Source organism: Dasypus novemcinctus, chromosome 7 (genome assembly GCF_030445035.2).
Source record: "Dasypus novemcinctus isolate mDasNov1 chromosome 7, mDasNov1.1.hap2, whole genome shotgun sequence".
Lineage (NCBI taxonomy): Eukaryota > Metazoa > Chordata > Mammalia > Cingulata > Dasypodidae > Dasypus > Dasypus novemcinctus.
Window position 1 is genome coordinate 59,513,878 of NC_080679.1, and position 20,891 is coordinate 59,534,768.

Below are 20,891 nucleotides of genomic sequence, written 5' to 3' on the forward strand. Positions count from 1 at the left end.
GCACATACACACAGTTTTGACTGTGTTATAATTATAAACACACATATACTTACTTCATGAACAAAGTAAAAAAAAAACCCACACAATAAAGTTTCTTGATCTATATATAATAATAGTGGAAAATCAATAGGGGAACAACATCTAATTATCAGCGTTCCAACATAATGAGTCAGATTAGGGAATTAATTATAATAAATGCAATTATTCTTTTTCCTTGCTCATTTAGGAAGCAAAGAATGTTTGCTAATTTTTTTCCCCTGGATGTTTTATCAACTATAATTCAAAACACCTAACTCCTTTGATTATTTCAGCAGAATATTGTATTCAGATTCCTTCAAATCAAGGCCACTCTTGTTTGCAAGTTCTAACAGAACTGACTCAAAGTGAATGCCAGCCAGCGTTGCTAGTAACAATGTATTCATACAGCATATGATCTGTGTCTATTCAGGCTGCTTCTTGCTCTTGTGTTAGAATAAGAAAGGAGTGCTGCTTTCCTGGGGTGTGCTATTTGAGAAAGAAAGTAACCTAACACTAACTGCAGGCGGGGTCAGAGTGATGTAACAGGAAGCTCTGATGTTTCCCTTCTGCTGCTGATCACTTAATCTGCAACATTTCCAATCCACTCAGAACAACCTCTCTCCCCAGCAGAGTGTCATCTCCTGGTTTAGGATCATCAAGTTCTGCTAACTGGATCTCATTCTGTCTGCAGGATCAGATTGCAAGGCTTTCACTCTTCCCCACCTTGCCTGGGGGAAAATCTCTTCTGTGGAATCTCAGAAAATCAGATATCATCATAAGAATATTTCATCAAGAATTTCCTTAAGAGCGGTGTGGGTAAGTACATTATTCAAAATAGATATACTTATTCTGATTAGTATTCTCATGTAGTTTAACAATGTTTCTTCTACAGAATTTAGTTAGTGATGTTGAAACATATTCTCATTTATTTCGCATGTTAGGAAAACTACAGCATATTTGCCTAAAATGCATACAAAATTTATTACTACCAGATACTATTATTTACAGTGGTATTCTAGAAAACAAGTTCAGCAATACTTAAAATCTAAGTGGATCAAAAGGCGTACTTCTGAACAAATATATTTATCAGGGAACAATGCCTTTTAAAATTAGCCTTATTACTACCATCTTAACTAGTATTCTAACAGCTAGAAAACATTGAAGCAGTTTTATTATTTTTTTTAGGAAGGGTCTTTAAACTTTACATAGAATTGATATTCTAATAAAAGAGTGAAAGAATAACTATTCTGGGGTCTGGGAGTCTCTCTCACTCTGTGGCTGAATACAATGGACAGTTGAAAGTAATCACTAGAGGATTCATTATATTTGCCTTCTATTTGGCTTTCACCTCTATGTACACATGTATCTCTAACTATTGAACTAATGGAATTTTCATTGTTCGTTGTTGCCAGATGTGAATGAGACTCTCTTTTGCTAACCCTGAACTGTTTCCACTGTTTTGGGTCATGGGGTAGGCGTCAAAGAAAAACTAGAGCTAGGGTTGAAAAAATGTAGTTTGTTAAATTAATCTTAATTTCAAACTCTTTAGCTAATAGTTTGTGTTTCTTCGATTTATTGGTCTTCCTATGTAAGTTCTTGGAGGAGAGAGTATGGTATCAAGATACCTGGGACTAAAGAAATAAATGTGTGTATCAGATCATTCAACAAAGAAATTAAAGTATGTATAAAAAAATTAAAGTATTCCCACAATAAAGCTCACCAAAATGTTGAGATAAAGCATCTGCTAATGCTCCTTCCAACAGTACAGTCTGTCCTGAACAACTTAGAAAGTAGTATCTACTTAATAAGTTGTTGATAGAGAGATATCACAAGTTTCTTGCAAATTTGTCAGGTTTGAATTCAAATTATATTGACTGACACAATTTCCAAATAATATATTGTCATATCTAAGTGAAATTATACTATGCAAGACGTCCTTCAATGGGAGTACCATATACTTATTTACCCATAATCTGGCGCAGCAACAGTTGGCTAGAAAACATTCTGAGTAACTCCTTAGTAATTTTCTACTGGGGATACAGTATAATGGAAGCTTAAAATAGTCTTACATCTGAGATACTTTTAAAACATTGTGGCTGATTTCCTATCCCTTTTCAATCTTTAATTATATTGTGTTTCCTCAATGTGTGTGGAAAAGGGAAAAGGGCTTTTAGAATGTGACTTTGTAAATAGTCATTAGATAATTGGAAGGGAAATGGAAAGAACATGTTTAAATGCCTAAACCAATGTCAGGGGTTAGGAACAAATTTAAAATAATTTTATTATTAATTAGATTCTTTTCTTAGAATGATATATCAAGTTAATATATTTTACAATGAGGAACTCCTAGAAATTTTCTAATTTTTATTTAGTTGGTAGTCAAAAAACTCCACAGTTTTCTTACATAATCTAATTAAATATTCATAACTGTACTATCTTGATTTTCCAAAAATATGTTGAAAAATACTAGGCAATGAGGGTCATTAGGCAAAGACAGTTTTTGAGTAAATCATGGAAATTTGAAAGAAGAATTTATATGATTATATTCTAAAATTTGTTTCCTTTAATGATAAGAGAATGTTAGAATAGTTATGCATTTAGTTATAAAAAATGAACTTACATTTTTAGCCTTTATTTCCCTGTAGCATCATAAAATCAAGGCACTGAATCTGCAGCCAGTTCTAAATATGTAAAATGAAACACAGAATTGAGATATCACATGCATAATATGAGCTGAAATATGTTTTACCTAAAATATTCAATTATCTTTATATATATACTTTCAGCTATTGCTACAGCCTCTCTCTTTTTGTCTAACATATCTTAGCAATGCCAAAATATAATTTTGTATGTTAAAATTCATAGACTTTTAGAATATGTAAACTATTTATCCTCTGAAAAAAATAGGAAGAACAGACAAATAAAGAGAAATAAAAGCTGGGAGTGTAATTTTGAAAAATTATTTTAAATGAATGGTCAAGGTGTGTGTGCTTTACTCACTGATGCTTCTTAGATATGATGAGGTTTAAACGTAATTAAAACCCCAGTTGATTCTAGTACATCCTAGTATATTCAGGAGAATCATTGTATTTGCCTAATATATTAGGCCATTATTTTCATGAGTAGCAGCAATCAATTTCAGTAAAATTTCAAAAGAATATTAAGACAAAAAATCATATATGCTTTATGGTAAAGTGTAAAAAATCTTTGATAAGTACTTAAAAATGAGCATCAATAACATTTTCATATATTTAGATTTATGATTTCACATATCATATTCCTGATTAAGATTATATATGGAAGCATTATTACAATATTTTGCTATCAATTTTTATCGAAATCATTAAAATATTATAGTAACTTACTTTTTAAGGATCACCTTAGATCGCTATAGGAACATTAACAAAACAAATTTTAAGGGGTCGAAATACGTATTAACAAACATTTCATACTCCATATGTGACCTTGAATATAGCATGAAAAATAATTCTACGTTTAGAGACGTAAGGATTATGGTGTCACTTTTTCAAACAAAAAGTACTTTTCAAAAAGAATGATCTGAAGTCTTCAGCTTTACTCCTTATCATATCTTTGTTTAGGAGTCTGAGAAATTTTAACCTGTAAACATAAGCTGTGTCATTGCAATGGTGTTAATGAAAGAGTCTTAAATGGTCAAGATTATAGCACCTCTTAGTTCTTGATTCAGTCAGAATTTCAGAGATTACACTTCAAATGAATAACCAGTGCAAAACCATCTAAAACATTTCTCTCAGTCTGTGACTGGGTGAACTATAAACATTCATATTTTCTCGCAAAAGATTTTTCTTTCTCCCAAAGTACTTTTTATGTTTCACTATTAACTTATTTACAGAACCCCTTCTCTTTTAATGTCTGAAAATGGTCTGAGGCAATTAGATGGAAAAATTTGAAACTTACAAAAAATACAAGATTAGCTTTGCATATCTCAAACACTCACCCATTTATTAATATAGACAACCATCCTTGCCCAAGTTCTCTCATCAATAGCAATTATTCAACTTTAAGTATCTGGATAGTTTTCACACCTTAATTTTATTTTACCTACCTATATGTTGGTATATTACTTTGAAGATATGTGGTCTTAATTAGTATAAAAATATAGGAATAATAGATAGAATACATTTAATAATAAAATTCAGAATATAAATATTAAGTCAGTGTGATAGAGGAAAAAAGAACATATGGATCAGATATGCGGTAATTAAATTTTAAAAAAACTATTTAAGAGAAGGCTCCAAAAGGAAAAATAAACCCATTTAAACAATAGGAAATATATATTACACATTCTATTGGTATTAGATTAAATAGAAATGTCCTCAATAAATCCAGATTATTTATTCATGTCTAATTATGATTAGGGTATTTTCATTAAACCACATTAGGTCAGCTAGTCTCTGCATTTTGCCATATTTGGGTAATCTTAAAATCAAATTCATTTATTTTTTTAATTTAATAAATTATTTTAGAAAAAACATATTTGATTAATATTTTAACAGCACAATAAAAGAATTACTTCTAACTATTAAAAAAAGCAAAATAGAATCACTTGCTTTGAAATGAGTTAGAATGTATGCTTATTAGGTACCAGTATGATTATCAGATAAGTTGCAAATATTTTCCTAGAATGCGTTTCATCCATTTTTCTCTTAAACAAATTTGCTTTACTTAAAAGAAACAGCATCATGTTTTCTTCTAAGAATTTTAAAATTTTAATACCTTCATTTAGGTTTATGATCCACTTTGAGTTAATAGTGTATGGGGTAAGGTAGGGATCCAACCTCCTTATTTTGCATGTAGATATCCAGTTGTTCCACATTAGTTGAGTGTAGGCAAAAATGGTTAAAATACACTATTTATTTTAAAAATGTAAAACAAGGTTTATCTTTTTATTCCTTCACAGTTTTAATTAATGTATGATATATTTTCTACCTTACTAGCAATTAAAAGGACAAAAAAAAAAGAAACCCAATTCAATCCAACACAAACCAAACAAAATTAAATAACTTCTAAGGTATTAAGGCTATAGCTCTATAATTTCTTAAGATTGTTGGGTGGGGTCAAATTCCCAAAGGAATCTTGTTTGCATTAACATGGAACTTTTTTAAAAATTAAAAAATGATAAGATTGCGTGAATTTTTGTATGAACCTATAGTCATGTCTTTATTCAAGTTTAGGTAATGAAAACCTAATAAAATAACATATTTGATGTTACTGATCAATCTACATACATCTTCTTAAAAATTTACTTTCAATGAAAATTTTCTCTTGTTTTAAATATATATATTTTTTAAACTTGCCAATATACTTATTCACTAAGGCAAAAAATAACTTAGGAATTTGTGTTTTAAAAAATTTAGATATGGGTTGTTGTTTGAAGGAATTGCCTGGAAAGGACTAATCTTAGACAAAGATTGTGTCATATATATATGTATATAATAAGGTTTTTCAGAGGTTAATAGACATTGCTACATTTTGAATGTGTGGAACACAGTTTACTTAAGCTCCTAGTTAACTAACTATAATATCTTTAAACATGTCAGGTTTATGTTTTTTATCCTTAGCTTTACCCATTGGTCTTAGAAATCAGAAACTGTTAATGTTTAGGACCAAAAAAATGCAGTTAAAGAAAGTGATATTCTTAAGAATGAAGTTTTGAAGAATGTTTGGTTTCCTTAATTTGAACATCAAGACCTTTCAAATGAGATATGAGGTATGATTAAATACTAGAACAAACTGATGGTGAAATTCATAAAGTGATTTTCCTAAGTATTGCTTAATTTTTAATTAATTGAACACCTTATGATAGATAACTTCCTTTGTTATTTACTTTCCAAAAGAATTTCCATATTATGTTCTATATTACCAGTTCTAAATTTATTATAAGAGATTTACTAAGGCTTTTTAATTCATAAAACTAATATATGTCCATATTTAATGAACCAGATTCCATACAACTTCCTTCAAAATAAATATACGTAAATTAAGTTTTCCTTTGAGTGTTGGTATAACTCAAGCAACCTTAGAAGAAATTCATATACAGTATTGCATTGAATGTGTTAATTTTAAACCTGTGGATGTTACAGATATCAACACTCTAAACATAAAAGACTACATGTTCAAATCCTTTAATATGGCAAGAAGCTTCCCAGGTTAGCAGCCTAAATACATTAAATAAATCTAGTGATGGATTCCGAATTAAGAATTAGGAGACTAAAGCTCATATATCTTCAGAGGGTTTCATTATGTCTTTCTATGGCATAGGTCTTGAAATGGCATGTACTTAAAAAAATTAAAAGGTAGATATTTGTACTTAGGCAAAACTTTTTTCGTAAACACTCAAAACAGTCTAGACCTCAAGGTGTCTACATCATGGTCTTCCCTTTCCTTCCAGAAATAATTATATAATGTTATAAGCATGGAAGAGAAATGATCTATAATTGCAATACTTAAGTTTTCTATATGAAGCTCTTTCATAGTATACCAATTCAAATTTGATAACTATTTGGAATAAAATTAAACTTGTGATAAGCAATGAAGAATGTGCATTATAGTGCTTTATTGGTATAAGTATAATAAAAACCAATGAGGGATGACCTATTTGAATGAATTGAGAAAATTTCTAAATTTATCATGTCTCTTCTCTGTTGTTCATTACATATGCATCAGTATCTGAATATGAAAAATATGCTAATCTTTCTTATTTGTGGGAGTGTATTCTAGATTTTACTATTGCCTCTTCTTTTTGTTGAGTTTTTTACACCCAGGGAAGTTTACTTCTTGCTAGTATTTCTGATATCAACTGGCAACAAACTTAAAGAAAATGAAAAACTCACTTGTTCTGCATTTTGACAATTACCAAGAGCCCAATCTAAAACAATCCAGATGTTTTAGCTCATTGTAGCTCTTCTCAATACTGAATGACAGGTTTTTATCATTAGTGTCTGTTTTAGTTTCCTGGCTGCCAAAGCAAATACCAGCAGTGGGTTGGCTTAACCAATGGGAATTCATTGGTCCATCATTTTGAGACTAAAAGTCCAAAATCAAGGTACCATCCATGAAGTCTGTAGCATTCTGGCCTGGGCTGCCAGTAATCCTTGGTTCTTGGTTTTTCTGTAACATGGCAATGCACATGGTGGTCTCTCATGGCTTCTGTCCTGGCAGCCTCTTCCCTTCCATGGACTTCCAGTTTCTGGTTGCTCCCTATGGCTTTCTTCCTTTCTGTCACTTTCCCTATGAGGCATTCAGTAATAGGATTAAGACCTATCCTGAGTCAAGTGGATAACACCTTAACTGATGTAACCTCATCAAAAGATCCTACTTAGAAGTGCTCACACCCACAGAAATGGATTAAGTAAGAAGACTTTTTTTCTGAGGTATGTAGCTCTAAGCCACCATCCTGTCTATCCACATTATTTTGCCAAACTCAATTTTCCAATATCAATTCTCTATTAAGCCAACTTTTAACCAATCCATTTATAGTTCAAGGAAATACTTTTAGAGACAAAAGAAGATAAAAGCATTATCTAAAAGAAGATAAAAAATTATTTGTAGGTTTCTTTTAATGAAAACACTAAACTCACTAAAATTTTTCCTATGACACTAGTCACCTAAGCAAAGAATCTTCTGTAATTTACATATTGCTGTATTATCATTTCTGTCCCACTAACATATAATATCCACCTGTGGAAGGATTTCTGTTTTGTTTTTCCTTTACTTTTTTTTTCACTATCCTACCCTAAGCACCCAGGTAAGTGCCTGGCACATACTAGGTGATTAATAATTGATGAATAAATGATTAAATGAATGAATTACTGTTCTTTAGTGAACAGTCGAACAATGAATGATTGTTCAACTGAACAATCTCCAGTTCATAGATAACTGTATATTTATTTTAATTGTTTTGTATGCAGCATACAATTGATGCAAGAGCTGAAATTCTAACGTATTAGAATCAGTATACATTGCCAAAGAGAAAATATTCAGAAACTAATTACCATTTCCTCATTCTTAGGTCAACCTGATATTAATCACTTCACTGTCTTTGTAAAGAAAAATAAATTAATAAAGATGCTTTCTGCATGCACGTAGTGTTCAGGTTTCACTGAATTCCAAGGAGTAACCTATCATACTAGGTAAATGAGAAGATTGCTCAGTACTTTAAAAAATGTTGAAGTCTTTCCCCAAATGGCCAAACAATGGCTGAAATTGGCAGGAATTTCTTGTTGAAACTGGCAAATGTGCCAACTGTTGCCTCCCAACATAAGCCTAATCCATTACTTATTGCCTTTCTGGAGAAAAGCACCAAGGAGTCTGTAAGAATTTAAAAAGAAAACAAAACAGTGACATAGAAATGAAATCAATCTTTTAAAAAAGTTTGTACAGTAAAACACAAATTCTGTTTATTTGCCAAAAAAAATTATACCTCTGTTTTGTAAGTAACGAGTTACACATTTATTAACCTATAACTTAGCAAGCTTCTAAGTGTATTGATTTATAAATATTTAAAGACCAATCTAAAAAGGTCAATTGTCAATGGCCAGTAATCATTGTTTAGTTCTGGTATTTTTCTAAAATTGAAGCCAAAAAGGGGTTTTACAAATTGAAATATATATATATTTATATATATATATAGCAAATGCATTGATATATCATTTGAAATGTATATATAAATGTAGTTATGATTAAATAAAATCTTGATTTGTTTGAGAGCTTCATGATGAATATTCAAAAAATATATCTTTTGAACTGACGATTCACACAGTATAACAACGTAACATTTTCTTTTCTAATTTAAATTTTCCATTTGTTGGGACTCATATAGCGACTTTATTATTTTTAAAGCAACTCCTATCATTCATTCCAACAGGAAATATCACAATTGAACTTTTGTTTTCTTCTGAGCCCAGATATCTACCTCATTCAGGAAAATAAAAATAATTTTCCAGTGAGAAGCATACTGATTCCCAGATGTTCATAATAATCAGAGAAAATATATGTATAAAATGTGTTCCTAGAAGACATTCATAATAATCAGAGAAAATATATGTATAAAATGTATCAAAGTTGTAATTTTGCAGCTACTTCAACATATTACATAAAACCCAACTGACTGGTTTTAAACTATAAGCAACGAACTAGTTTGGATTAAGCAACTCCTTTTCTTAAATGAAGTATTGCTCAAAACATAAAAATAAAATTGTCAAATGATTTCTTCTTATTAGCATCCTTTCCTGTTCTTTACCTCTTTTTGAGCTTTCTGACTTTATTTCTTGTAGTGATTAATGGATAGTGTAATTAAGTAAGTGAAGTCCTAAACATAAACAATAATAAAGCCCAAAGCAAAGCTATATAATATTTTAGGGATTAGTCTACATTCAAATTATTTCTGGTATGTTTATATATAGTAAGACTTTGTCCCAAGTACCTTAAAATATTTTTAAAAATAATAAACCTGAGACAAAAAATTTTAAAAAGTGATGTTTCTAATCTTGATGGACGTGGTGAAACGATGGGAAAAGCATGTAAAGGTAGACTCTGTAAATACAGGCTGCCTTTGAATGTCCAATTCAAGTAATTTGTACTTAATTTGAATGCAAAGATGACTAATTTCTCACAGTGAGTAGGGACACTTCACGCTTCTTCAGGCTAATTTTACTTGTATCCATCCCAACAAAGACAAGTGTATACTATCTGTATTCCTGTCAGAAAAAGGTAATGCCAAAATATTTGTTTACTCTCATCTAGATTCAGCAAAGGCACCTGGTATTCCTGAAGGCTTTTTCCAATAGAATGCTAAATGTGGGGTGCTTTAGTTTTTAGGCTGCTTAAAGCAAATACCATGAAATGGTTTGGGTTTAAGTAATAGGAATTTATTAGCTTATAGATTGAAGCTGAGAAAATGTCCAAAGCCTGGCATCATCAGGGCGATGCTTTCTTTTTTGAAGACCCTCTGCCAGGGATCTTTGGCTCCTTTGTCACATGGCAAGGCATATGGCGGCATCTGCTGGTCTCTCCCTTCTCTTCCAGGTTTTGTTGCTTTCAGCTTCTTGCTTCTGTGGCTTTCTCTCCCTCTCTGTATTCATTCCTTTAAAACGGACTTCCATCCTAAATGAGGTGGGTCACACGTTAACGGAAGTAGCATCATCAAAAGATTCTACATACAATGGGTTTACACCCACAGGAATGGATTAGATTTAAGAACATATTTTTCTGGGATATATACAGCTTTCAACCACCTCATAAGATAAGTAAAGGCAATTTTGAAGTCTGAATAATTGATACTTATTTATGTGTAAAAATACTATAAATTTTAAATAGTTTTGCTGATTATTAGAATGTGGGGTCCATTGCATATTGGATTTTAAAGTTTAGCATAAAAGTCAAAGCTGTTTTAGTCATCTCAGCTATTAAACTTACTGAGTGTGTCAGGTATCTCTATTGCATGACATCGATAGTAATAACACTAGAGAGAAAACTAGGTAGGCTACAGCACAACATGTAACCCTAAGTAAATTTTGCAACTCATGATGTGGCCCATAGACAAAGTTTATTGACCATTCTCTGATAAGTCCTACTTTAACTAATTCCTAGTGCTCATCAGGGCCTCACTTCAGACATTTCTAAAGGAGTGCATATGTTCTCAATCTTTACATGTATCACATTTTTAATGCACATTTAAAACATTTTATTTAAAAATTTTACACACTCTAAATTTGCTTCCCAGGAGTAAATCCAAACCATCATTTTTTTATAGGTCTGGTTACAGTGTTTTTAGCAGATGGCAAGGTGAAGGGTCTGGAGATTCACCCAGATGTTGATGAAACTAGAAATAATATATACAAGATTAGAGAATGAAGAGTCAACCAGGGGAAAGAGAAAAGATTCAGAAAAATGCTTCCCCCCAAGTGCATAGGCATATATGAAAATAAGAATATAATTAACTTAGTAATTATGGTTTACTAAGTGAGAAAACTGATAAAAACTAGAGTGAGGGATGAAATTGGAAAATAAAAGAAATGAGAAAAAGAAAAGGGAAGTGAACAGAATAAAAATAAGAAAAATATGGAATAAAAAAAGAGGCTATGAAAGGAAATAAAAAGATTCAATAAGACTTATTTTGTTTGCAGAGAAGTTTAGGACCTAAAATGCCAGCATTGAATTGCATCATTTAAAATGTAGAGATGCTTTGGCTTTAGGACCAATGGACAATAAAGTTGGTGTGCAAATGCTTTCCAGCTGCTTGGTTTAAGATTTAGTGTGGGAAAATTTTATCTGTTATTTTGTTTGGAGAATAGGGTTGAGTGTTAAATCTGAGTTTACTCCTTCTGATAAGAGATCAAAATTGTTTATGAAGAAGTTATGAAATGCAAACACCATCTTCTGGGTGGAAATCACTGCTTTCATGGTTAAGGCTTAGACCCAGTTGATCACTATGAAGATTCTATTTTTAAGTGGAGGATTCAGAGTGTGTCTTCCTGGTAAATCTCTGTGTTCTTAGGGCAGTTTCTTAAAAGGTAGCCCGGAAACTGGGCTACATTAATCAAACCACCTTTAGAGCATGGTCAGAACTGTTTGGTAAAATTCAAACCCTCGGCTCACTGCAAACCAAATCATTTCTGCAGTAAGTTCACATACAGACAGAAATGATGCTTAAAAGATCCCTGTATGTCCTAAAAACAGTGTCCTCTGGATATTATGAAAATTAGACATGATCACACTGTTAGGATCAAATTTACAATAAAAAAATAAAAGACTTAACAAGGCACATTTTTAAATCCAGTGAATAGAGCATCTTTCTAAATAATGGAGCTATAAATATAAAATCAAGCTGAAATGTTCATAAAAAATAAGACATATATGTTACTTTGTCTAATAATTCCAGATTTAAGAATTAATGGTTGTATAATTTGAGTGCACATTTACCTTGAATGAAGCATCCTATCTTAAAAATGAAGGAACTTGGTAATAATCCAAAATACAATTTTATAGAATCCTTTCTACTTTCGTTGAACTCAGGAACAAATACATACAAACACATTTACACAAATTCACAGGTTAGTCATTTGTGTTCCAAAATTGTCTCCATTTAACCAGGTAAGTAACCTGAAATCAAATAGAATTCACACATCTAAATCATACCTGTAAAATTCTAAGTGTATAAATTGTGCACATAGCTATGACTTAACTGAAATGTGAAAAAGTGTCTAATCATAACAAGATGCTGACAAATTCCATTTGAATAGTACTTTGTGATGCAGCTCCATCTCCCACCCAAACCCCCTGATATAAGCCACAAACATTGCATTTTTGTACATTTTGATCCCTAGGTCCACAACAAATTCTTGATGCTATAGTAAGCATACTGTTCTACAAAAGTGTTTCATAATTTTTAAGATCTCATACATAGTGTGATAGTTTGGGACTTTTGTGGATCCCAGAAAATTATGTTCTTAAATTATTCCACTACTATTGTAGGTGGGAACTTTTGATTAAATCACTTCAGTTAAGGGCCTTTGATGAATCACTTCAATAAAGCATGACCCAGGGTGGGCCTTAATCCTCTTACTGGAGTCCTTTATAAATGGGATGAATACAAAGAGAGGGGGTTGCAGAGACAGAGAGGAACCCCAGAAGCTGATAGAGCCACAAGAACAAGAAGCTGAAATCAACAGAACTCAAAGGAGAGAAAGCCACAGGAGCAGAGAGAAAACTGGTGAAAGCCAGAGCTGAAAACAATGAGACCTGGAGGAGGAGAGACAGCAGATACCGCCATTGTGCCCTGCCCTGTGGTGATCTTGTACTAGGATCACCAGCAGCTATGTCTTTGGGGAGAGAGCTTCGCCTGTTGCCCTATTTGGACATTTTCACTACCTCAGCACTCTAAGCTTCTAAATTAATAATCCCCATTGTAGAAGTCAGCCTGTTTCTGATATATTGCCTTGGCAGCCTTTAGCTAACTAAAACACATGTAGAAGATTATACATAATATGAATGCACTCTTAAAAGAGTCATAATGAAATAAATATCCATCTGCTTAGAATCCAGCTTTGAAGCCCATCATACTCCTCCCTGTTTGAGTCATTCATACAATCCCAGAAGTAAACTGTTACATGACATTTGTAATAATCATTCCCTTGCTTTTCTTTATGGCTTTACCATATATGTGTGTGTTGCCTAGGCAATGTATTATTTAGTTTTGCTCTTTAAATTTTTACTTTTATGAAAGTAGAAACATTCTGAGCATTTTCTTTGGTGACCTTCTGCTTTCATTCAATATTATGTTTTTGAGATAGATAATTGTTAATGCCTGTAGCTGTGATTCTTTGTTTTCATTTTGCAGTGTTCCGTTGTATGATTGTATCACAATATATTTATCCATTCTACTGCTGGGATATATTTACATTGCTTCCAGCTTTTTGCTATTACAAACAATGAGGCCATGAACTTTTTTTTTACATATTTCCTGGTATACATGTGTGTGAACTTCTTTAGGGAATGCAGTTAGGATTACAGGATAGTGCTTGCACCAATTTATACTCCCACCAACAGTGCATGAGTGATTCTATTGCACCATATCTCTTCCAAAACTTTGTATTGTTTTCAGATTTTAAAATTTTTGCCAGTTTGGTGGGTGTAACATAGTATCTCATTGTGGTTTTAATTTGCATTTCCATGATGATGAATCACAGCAAATTTTGTATGTAAAATGAATTTAATTTTTCCTCTGAAACATTTGTTTTAAATTGGGTAGAAGTGACTTGATGTAGTAGAGTTATGGTCAGGCCTATGTGTGCTTATAATTATTTAAGAAAAGGACTAACTAACTCTTTTTGGTAAGGTGATCTAAGGAAATGGAGGAATATGGTTTATTGCTCTTAAGACTGAGAATGTATAGATAGTATTTCTTATCATGAACAAGAACACAGATTGATAAAGCCTGGAATCATAACTCTAAGTTTCCATTTCCTTTAAAAGTCCATCAAATATCTATCAAAATGTTCTTTGAAAATAAAGGAAGAGGAAAAAGCAGGTAATTCCATTCAGGTGTGTGTGTGTGTGTGTGTGCGCGTGTGCGCGCGTGCTTTTTCATTTTTCTATGTTCAATGTAGAAAATGATTATGGAGCCTGAAAGTAAAGTCTTTCTTCTACTATGTAAAAATTATTTCTTACATGTGAAAATGTCAGAGAAGACATTGAGGTTTGTGTCCTTTATATAAGTCCTCATTTTGGAAGCCACTTGATTGTCTTCATAGCTGTTAGCTGATTTTAGGTTATATATATTTTCAAGGTTCTGATTTCCTCAAAATAATTATACTTAGGTTTGTAATTTTTTCTTTTACTTTGATTGTTATGCATCACTATGGCAGAATTACATCAAGAGAATTCATCTATTACCCTTATTTGCTGCATTTCTTCTCTAAGTTATCAGGATTTTGATTTTACTTTCCAATCCCGTCAAGCAATCATGCTACTTAATGAAAATTATTTCTTTCCTTTGAGTTTTGTTTAGGTATCATTATCATTTTCATTGGAGCATCACATTGTTTTCGTTGTACCCTTTTTTCTTGGGAATTAATCTATTTTTAATACACAGTTTGTGTACTGCAGATATTGATATGTTTTCAGAGGAAAGTGATAGTAATTACATAACAAGAGTGTATATTGTGCTATTTTATTAATATTTGCAACTCATTTACTAACCAAAATGAACTCATTCAAAGAATTTTCTGGTAGTCAGAAGTAACAATTTATATTATTGTTGTCCACTTATTTCAAATCACCAAAAGGGTGGAAAGATTCTTTCATAACATTTTCATCTATGATGAAAAACGAAATGTCTAGACCCATGCAGAAAACAAAGTAACACTATTTTGAGTAGCATTTTTCTAGTAGATTGGGAAAATACTCAAAATAAACTTCAACTTTGAACCTTCTGAATTTCATATATCTGCCAATAAAGACTGAGACTGAAAATAAATTATTTTTTTTCAAAATAGATTGCAGAAAATCCAGATTCTAAATATATATGGTTTTGCTTGATGTACAAATACACATCTTTCACATGCCCAGATTATGATCCTAATTATAAGACATATTAGATAATTTATAATGATATGTAATAAATCATTAAAATATGAAGGCACAAAAATTTCTTGGGTCCATTTCATTTTATTTTTTCCAAAGGAACTCAAAATGATTTTTGTTTACAAAAATTTTGATTGCAGAAATCTTTTAATAATAACCTTTCTTAATACTTTTAAGTTTTCACATAGAGATTCCAACTGACTTCACAGAAATCCTTGGCAGTATCCTCAGAGAATATTGTTTATGGCAGTACCAAATCCATGATCCACAAAAGTTAGTGGTTTTGGAATTTCAGTTTCAATAACTCCCTATATTTTAAGTTAAATGTTACTGTCACAATCTGGACTCTGGCTCCCTTTTTGACCAGGTCCCTGACTACTCACTCTTCCCATTACTCATTCATTCTGCTTTCATCATTATTGACCCTCTTTTGGTTCTTTGAAAAGGCCAAGTTGTTCCCAACTTAGAACCATTGACCAGGTGATCCTTTTTCTGGGAACAACCTGTCTCCTGAACTTTTCAGGGCTTTCCCCCTTACTACAGGTTACTACTTCAATGCCACTTCCTGTTAGAGGCACTTCCTGACCATTCTGTCTAGGACACTGCATCTACTCCCTTAGTCTCCTTTATTTTACTTCATAGCAGTCATTACCACCTAACTTTATATAAAGTCTATTTGTTTATTGTTTGTTTCTCCCACTATAATATAAGCTGCACAAGGACAGGGACTGCCTTATCCCCAGTATTTAGACCAGAGCCAGGCATACACAGATTTCAACTCTTGAACAAGAGGGACCATCTGCCTCCACCATGTGCCCCCTTGTATCTTCTATTTTTAAGACATGCATTTGCCAAGAATAAAGTTCTTTTAAAACACATATGTTTATGAATTCAGCAAAGAAACACACTGGCATGGAACCTTAAATTATTAAGTCATTTAAAATCCCACTACCCACTAACAATATTGCCAAATTCACAGGAATCTTCTTTTATCATCCAGGGTCCTACGATGACACACCAACCACTTGTGCTGCCACCTGTCAAAACTTTGGATGTCCCTACTTTCAGGTATTGCATACATTACAAAAGAACATTTTTGACGCAATGAAATAATATGCTGGTTTACCAATAAAACCAAGGACAATATGAATAGGTTAATAAAGTAAGAAAGAGATTTCACAGAATGATATACAGTTAGCTTCTGAATAAAATAAATTTTTGACAGGCAATACAACAAAACATTGATAAAAATGGAACTGTAGGTATCTTTCAAATTCCTGAAATAATTTTTGGGTCTTGGGGTATGGATTTAGCTCCAATGTTTTTGTTCCCTTGGGCAGAGCACTGGGAATGTTACAATAATTTGAATGCCTTATAGATTTGGAAAGTTGAATCATGGACATGATATATAATCATATAAAAAAATCTGTGACCAAACTTTATATACATGTATATGAATATGTGTGTGTGTCTGTGTGTGTGTATATAAAATGAGGAATTATTTTCATGTTATCATAAAACAGGCCAAGATTTGTCATTTAAACTAAATTGCTTTCCTCTGTAGAGGACCTATAGAACTCTGTAGAGGTCTCTGTTTTCTGATTCATGTAGTCACTCATATTTGCCTATAAATAGGTTTGAAACTCACCCATCATTGGAATATATGATACATTATTCATAAATAACGAGAACAGGAAAATGAGGGAGAGCTGTTTTAAAAATTTTATCAGCTCCTGCTCTTATTTTTAGAACTCTGTGGCAAAGCTGTTTCAATTTCAATTCTGGGCATTAACTAGAAATTTAAGGGACATTGGTATCTAAAGGATAATCAGTGTTCAAATAATCTTTCAGATACTTTTTCTATCTAAGAAATAATTGCTTATTATCCTTTGGAGTCATTTGGACAACGTGTAAAACCATAGTTTGAAAGTGTTACTGGAGAACAGTGTAATGGTCAATTCACCACAATCCAGATAAATGGTCAGTGATTGTTTTGAGCTGTGGGAAAACCATAGAGTATATTCACTTTGGAAGAGTATGAATCTAGAAAAGTAGGAATTTCTCAAGAGAAAAATCATAAGGAATGTGACAGATAGAAGTAATCCATACAAAAAGATGACACTTAAGGAATTTAAGAGATTTTGTAATCTCTCTGTAAAATACTGCCTTCCTTTTGATATTGTCATTAATAGCTCCAATAGGGCCAAAATGTTTCCTAAATCCCAGGAATCTCCAGTTGTGATACTCATGTGACATTGTCTGTTACTAGAAAGAAATGTTGGAAGATTTGCATAAGAAATGAGAAAACATGTTTTCTGATGAAAAAGAACTGGATCAATGAGACTACCAGATCCAGTGTTTAATTTTGTGTGCTCAAATTGAAGGCATTATATTCAGATTCTTGTCTTACCAGTCACGAAGTTACCTCTTAGAAAGACTGTTCTATTTCTTTAATCAAGCATATTGTAACCACACATACACATACAAACTACTTTGCATATGGATATCTTCTTATTTATATTTAGCATATAGAACTAGGCCAAATAAAATGTTAACTGTGCAATTATAATTATACCTCACTTCTCTTTTCCCTATAAAATAAAAGTAGCTATCCTGCCCTAACTTATTTTTAGACTGAAAAGTATTTAAAAATTCAATCATATATCATGCTAACAAATGTTAACAGCATACTATGGCCATGCAGGTAAAATAAGATAAATTATTTTATCTTAAATTCAAAGCTGGGCATCATAATTCCTTCTTTTATACTTAAGCAATGATTTTTACATTCCCAAGCATACCACTCAACCCAAAAATAGACTCTCTATAATTGTTCTTTGTCCCACAGCATGTCTTTGGAAACTGATCATTGGTGTTCTATCCTTTTTATGTGTCAGCTTCCTTTGACATTACATTTCATATGAGTCACTATTCCTTAGAACAGTTTGCCAGCTCAAAATGTCTACTTATATCTGACGGCTGGGTTTTTCTTCTTGACTGTTCTTATTTGAAGTAATGGCAGATCAATTTTTATCTGATTTTGTTTAGTGAAGATATATAGGTAAGAGAATGACATGAAAGAATATTCACTCACTAGAAAGAAGTGGTGTCTACCATCCACTAACGGGGTATATTGGTCATTACACCATTAAGAGATTTTGACAAGATTCTTTCTAACAGTCTTTCCAACTTATAAATTAAAACATATATTTGATAGTTTGAAGGAGATAAATTGGAAGTGAAGTGAAAATGAAAGGTCCATATTTAAACTGCTTTTGCTTCATAAACTTGAGCTCACGGTATCTATACGGAATTCGTATACATTTTTGTGAGAAGCTAATAACTTTTATTTCATTTCTAACAGGACCATTTAAGGTGAAATGAACTTAAATTCTAGCTGAAAGGGGTAGGAAAAACATTTTTGGGGAGATTAAAAAACAAAACCGAGGACCAGATTGCAGTTTGCTATAATATTAGTTTGAATCATATAGGGTTTAATTTTAACCTTATGAATAGAGCATGGAACTCAGATTTAAGAGAAAGAATTCCTAGTCCTACTTTATCCACCACTGCTGAGGAATATAAGGAAAGTCCATATCTGTTAAATAAAAAGTTTATACTATGACTTCTCAGATCCTTTCCAGCTGTGAGATCCTGGAATCTCTGGCTGTAACCATCCTGAACTAAAGATAAGAGGAAGATATCAAATATCATCTGTACAAATGATATGATTTGTAACATTTCATTTCCTCTAACTTTGAATATTTTTGCATTGTTTTACATAATATATTCACCAGACTCTGGAACTTGACAAATGTGTAATAGGTGTGAACAAGAAGAAAATAAGAGCAATGTCTCTGGCTAGACAATTTTGGCAATGGAGGGGTCTGTTTCTAGTTATTACTAAAGTTTTATAACTTTGCTGAAAGGTCTTTCTGACTCTTAGATAGTAAAAATATTTAGTTATACATTTCTAATAATTTAGTAGGTTCATTTTCACATTTGAATCTTAACTGAAATTGAATTTCAGGTAGAAGCAGTACCCCAAAATGAACGGAGATTCCATCCTTTCTATTACTGACTTGAAATTCAAAGTTTGTCATTAACTGAATTATTTTGCCTTCTAGGATCCATTTGTGCATTGCTGTTATTGTTTATTCATTCAAATGAACTTTGGAATTACTTGGCTGTTACCTTGGTTTCATTAAATTTATAGATTATTTTGGGGACAGCTAGCATTTTTAGTTTTCCATATATGAATACAAAATGTCTCTGTTAAAAATTTACTTTATGTTTGCCAAAAGAGTTACATATTATTCTTCTAAAAAGCTCCACACAAGCAGAGGAAAGTTGCCTGTTTCTTAAAGTTGGGTAAGACTTTTGCAACAGGGCAGGAAGAAGGTTTTCCCAGTGAACAATATGAGTAGTTCAGGGAATCAGGAGCAAATCACTTTTGCTAGAACAATGGAAAGTAAGTTAAGGTAAACCTGAATAAAACTATAGATTTTCCTGTAAGCTAATGAAGTTGAGGCTTCAGCGATTCTCGTGTGCAAAGGGCCCTGCCAGGACATGTTTTTTATCCCCCAGTTACAGTAATGAAGGATCTATAAATAAGAACTACTTCAATTCTCTTGGTACTCTTCCTCAGATGGCCCATGCATTGTAGAAACTCAATAAATACGTATTTAAATTGTTTTAATATACTCCAGAAAAATTCTGCCTTTAGTGTTTTGAAATGTGCTTAATATATCAAATTCTTGGTCAGTTTTCTAACCATCCTTTGAAAATTTTTAGCACAATGTTTTATTGCTCACAGTTTAAAACAGGAAAACTACTACTTGAAAAAAAGTCATAGAACTCCAAATGCATCTGCCATGACAATACACTCTGTGGGTCTCCGTCGCCTTCAGGAGAACCAGCACCTGGGGTTGTAACTACTTTGGCATTTTCTGGGGTCCTGCTGAGGTGTGCATAAGCATGACCCCTCTAATGACCTCTCAACTCTTTTTGGAAGACTCTTAGCCATATAAACTCATTTGTCTTTGCCATTTCCCCCTTTCATTCAAGGTCAAAAAGCAGTAACAGAAAAAATTTTAGCATCGAAGTGGAGAAAGTGACCACAGTAGTTGCTGAGGGCAGGGAGAGGGAAGTAGAGATGTGATGTGGGGGCATTTTGGGGATATTGAGTTGTTCTAAATGATATTTCAGGGTCAGATACTAGACTTTATATTTCCTGCCATAACCCATTGAATGTACTGTCGGAAAGTGTGAACTGCAGGGTAAACTATTATCTATGTAGTGCACCAGTGCCCCAAAATGTGTTCACCAAGTGCGATGAGTGTGCCACAATGATGGGGGAGGTTGTTGGTGTGGGAGGAGTGGAGTGGGGGAGTGGGGGATATACGGGAGCCTCTTATATTTTTTAATGTAACATTTTTTTTTGTGATGATATATCTTCAAAAAGATACAATTTACAAAAATGATGATGTGTGGGGGGTGGGGAGTGGGTTATATGGGAATCTCTTATGGTTTTTTTAATGTTTTTTAATATAACGTTCCTTGTGATCTATTAACTTTAATAAAAAATAACATAGAAAAAAAGACATAATAGAAGACTATAATTTTTTAAAGAATCCAAGGATATACTTTCCAAGTAGAGTGTCCAAAAATACCTATTCCCTTGTTACTGTGTAATGAACAGTGTTTCCAATAAATATACTTCAGATAAAAATTCTGGATTCTACAAAATG

The 20,891-nt window shown here is 32.3% G+C and overlaps 1 protein-coding gene across 9 annotated transcripts in view; it reads left to right on the forward strand.

Annotated features, from left to right (window-relative positions):
- The first annotated feature begins 300 nt into the window (after nucleotides 1-300).
- Nucleotides 301-20,891, forward strand: part of CALCRL (calcitonin receptor like receptor) — a 109,292-nt gene continuing 88,701 nt past the window's right edge. Inside the window, exons 1-2 of one of the 9 annotated variants that reach the window (XM_012519019.4) lie at nucleotides 301-834; nucleotides 16,142-16,209. The gene's annotated coding sequence lies outside the window, so the exon portion shown is untranslated. The remainder of the gene's footprint in view (nucleotides 835-16,141; nucleotides 16,210-20,891) is intronic. The other 8 variants (XM_012519020.4, XM_012519022.4, XM_004477043.4 and 5 more) reach the window with 8 other exon arrangements.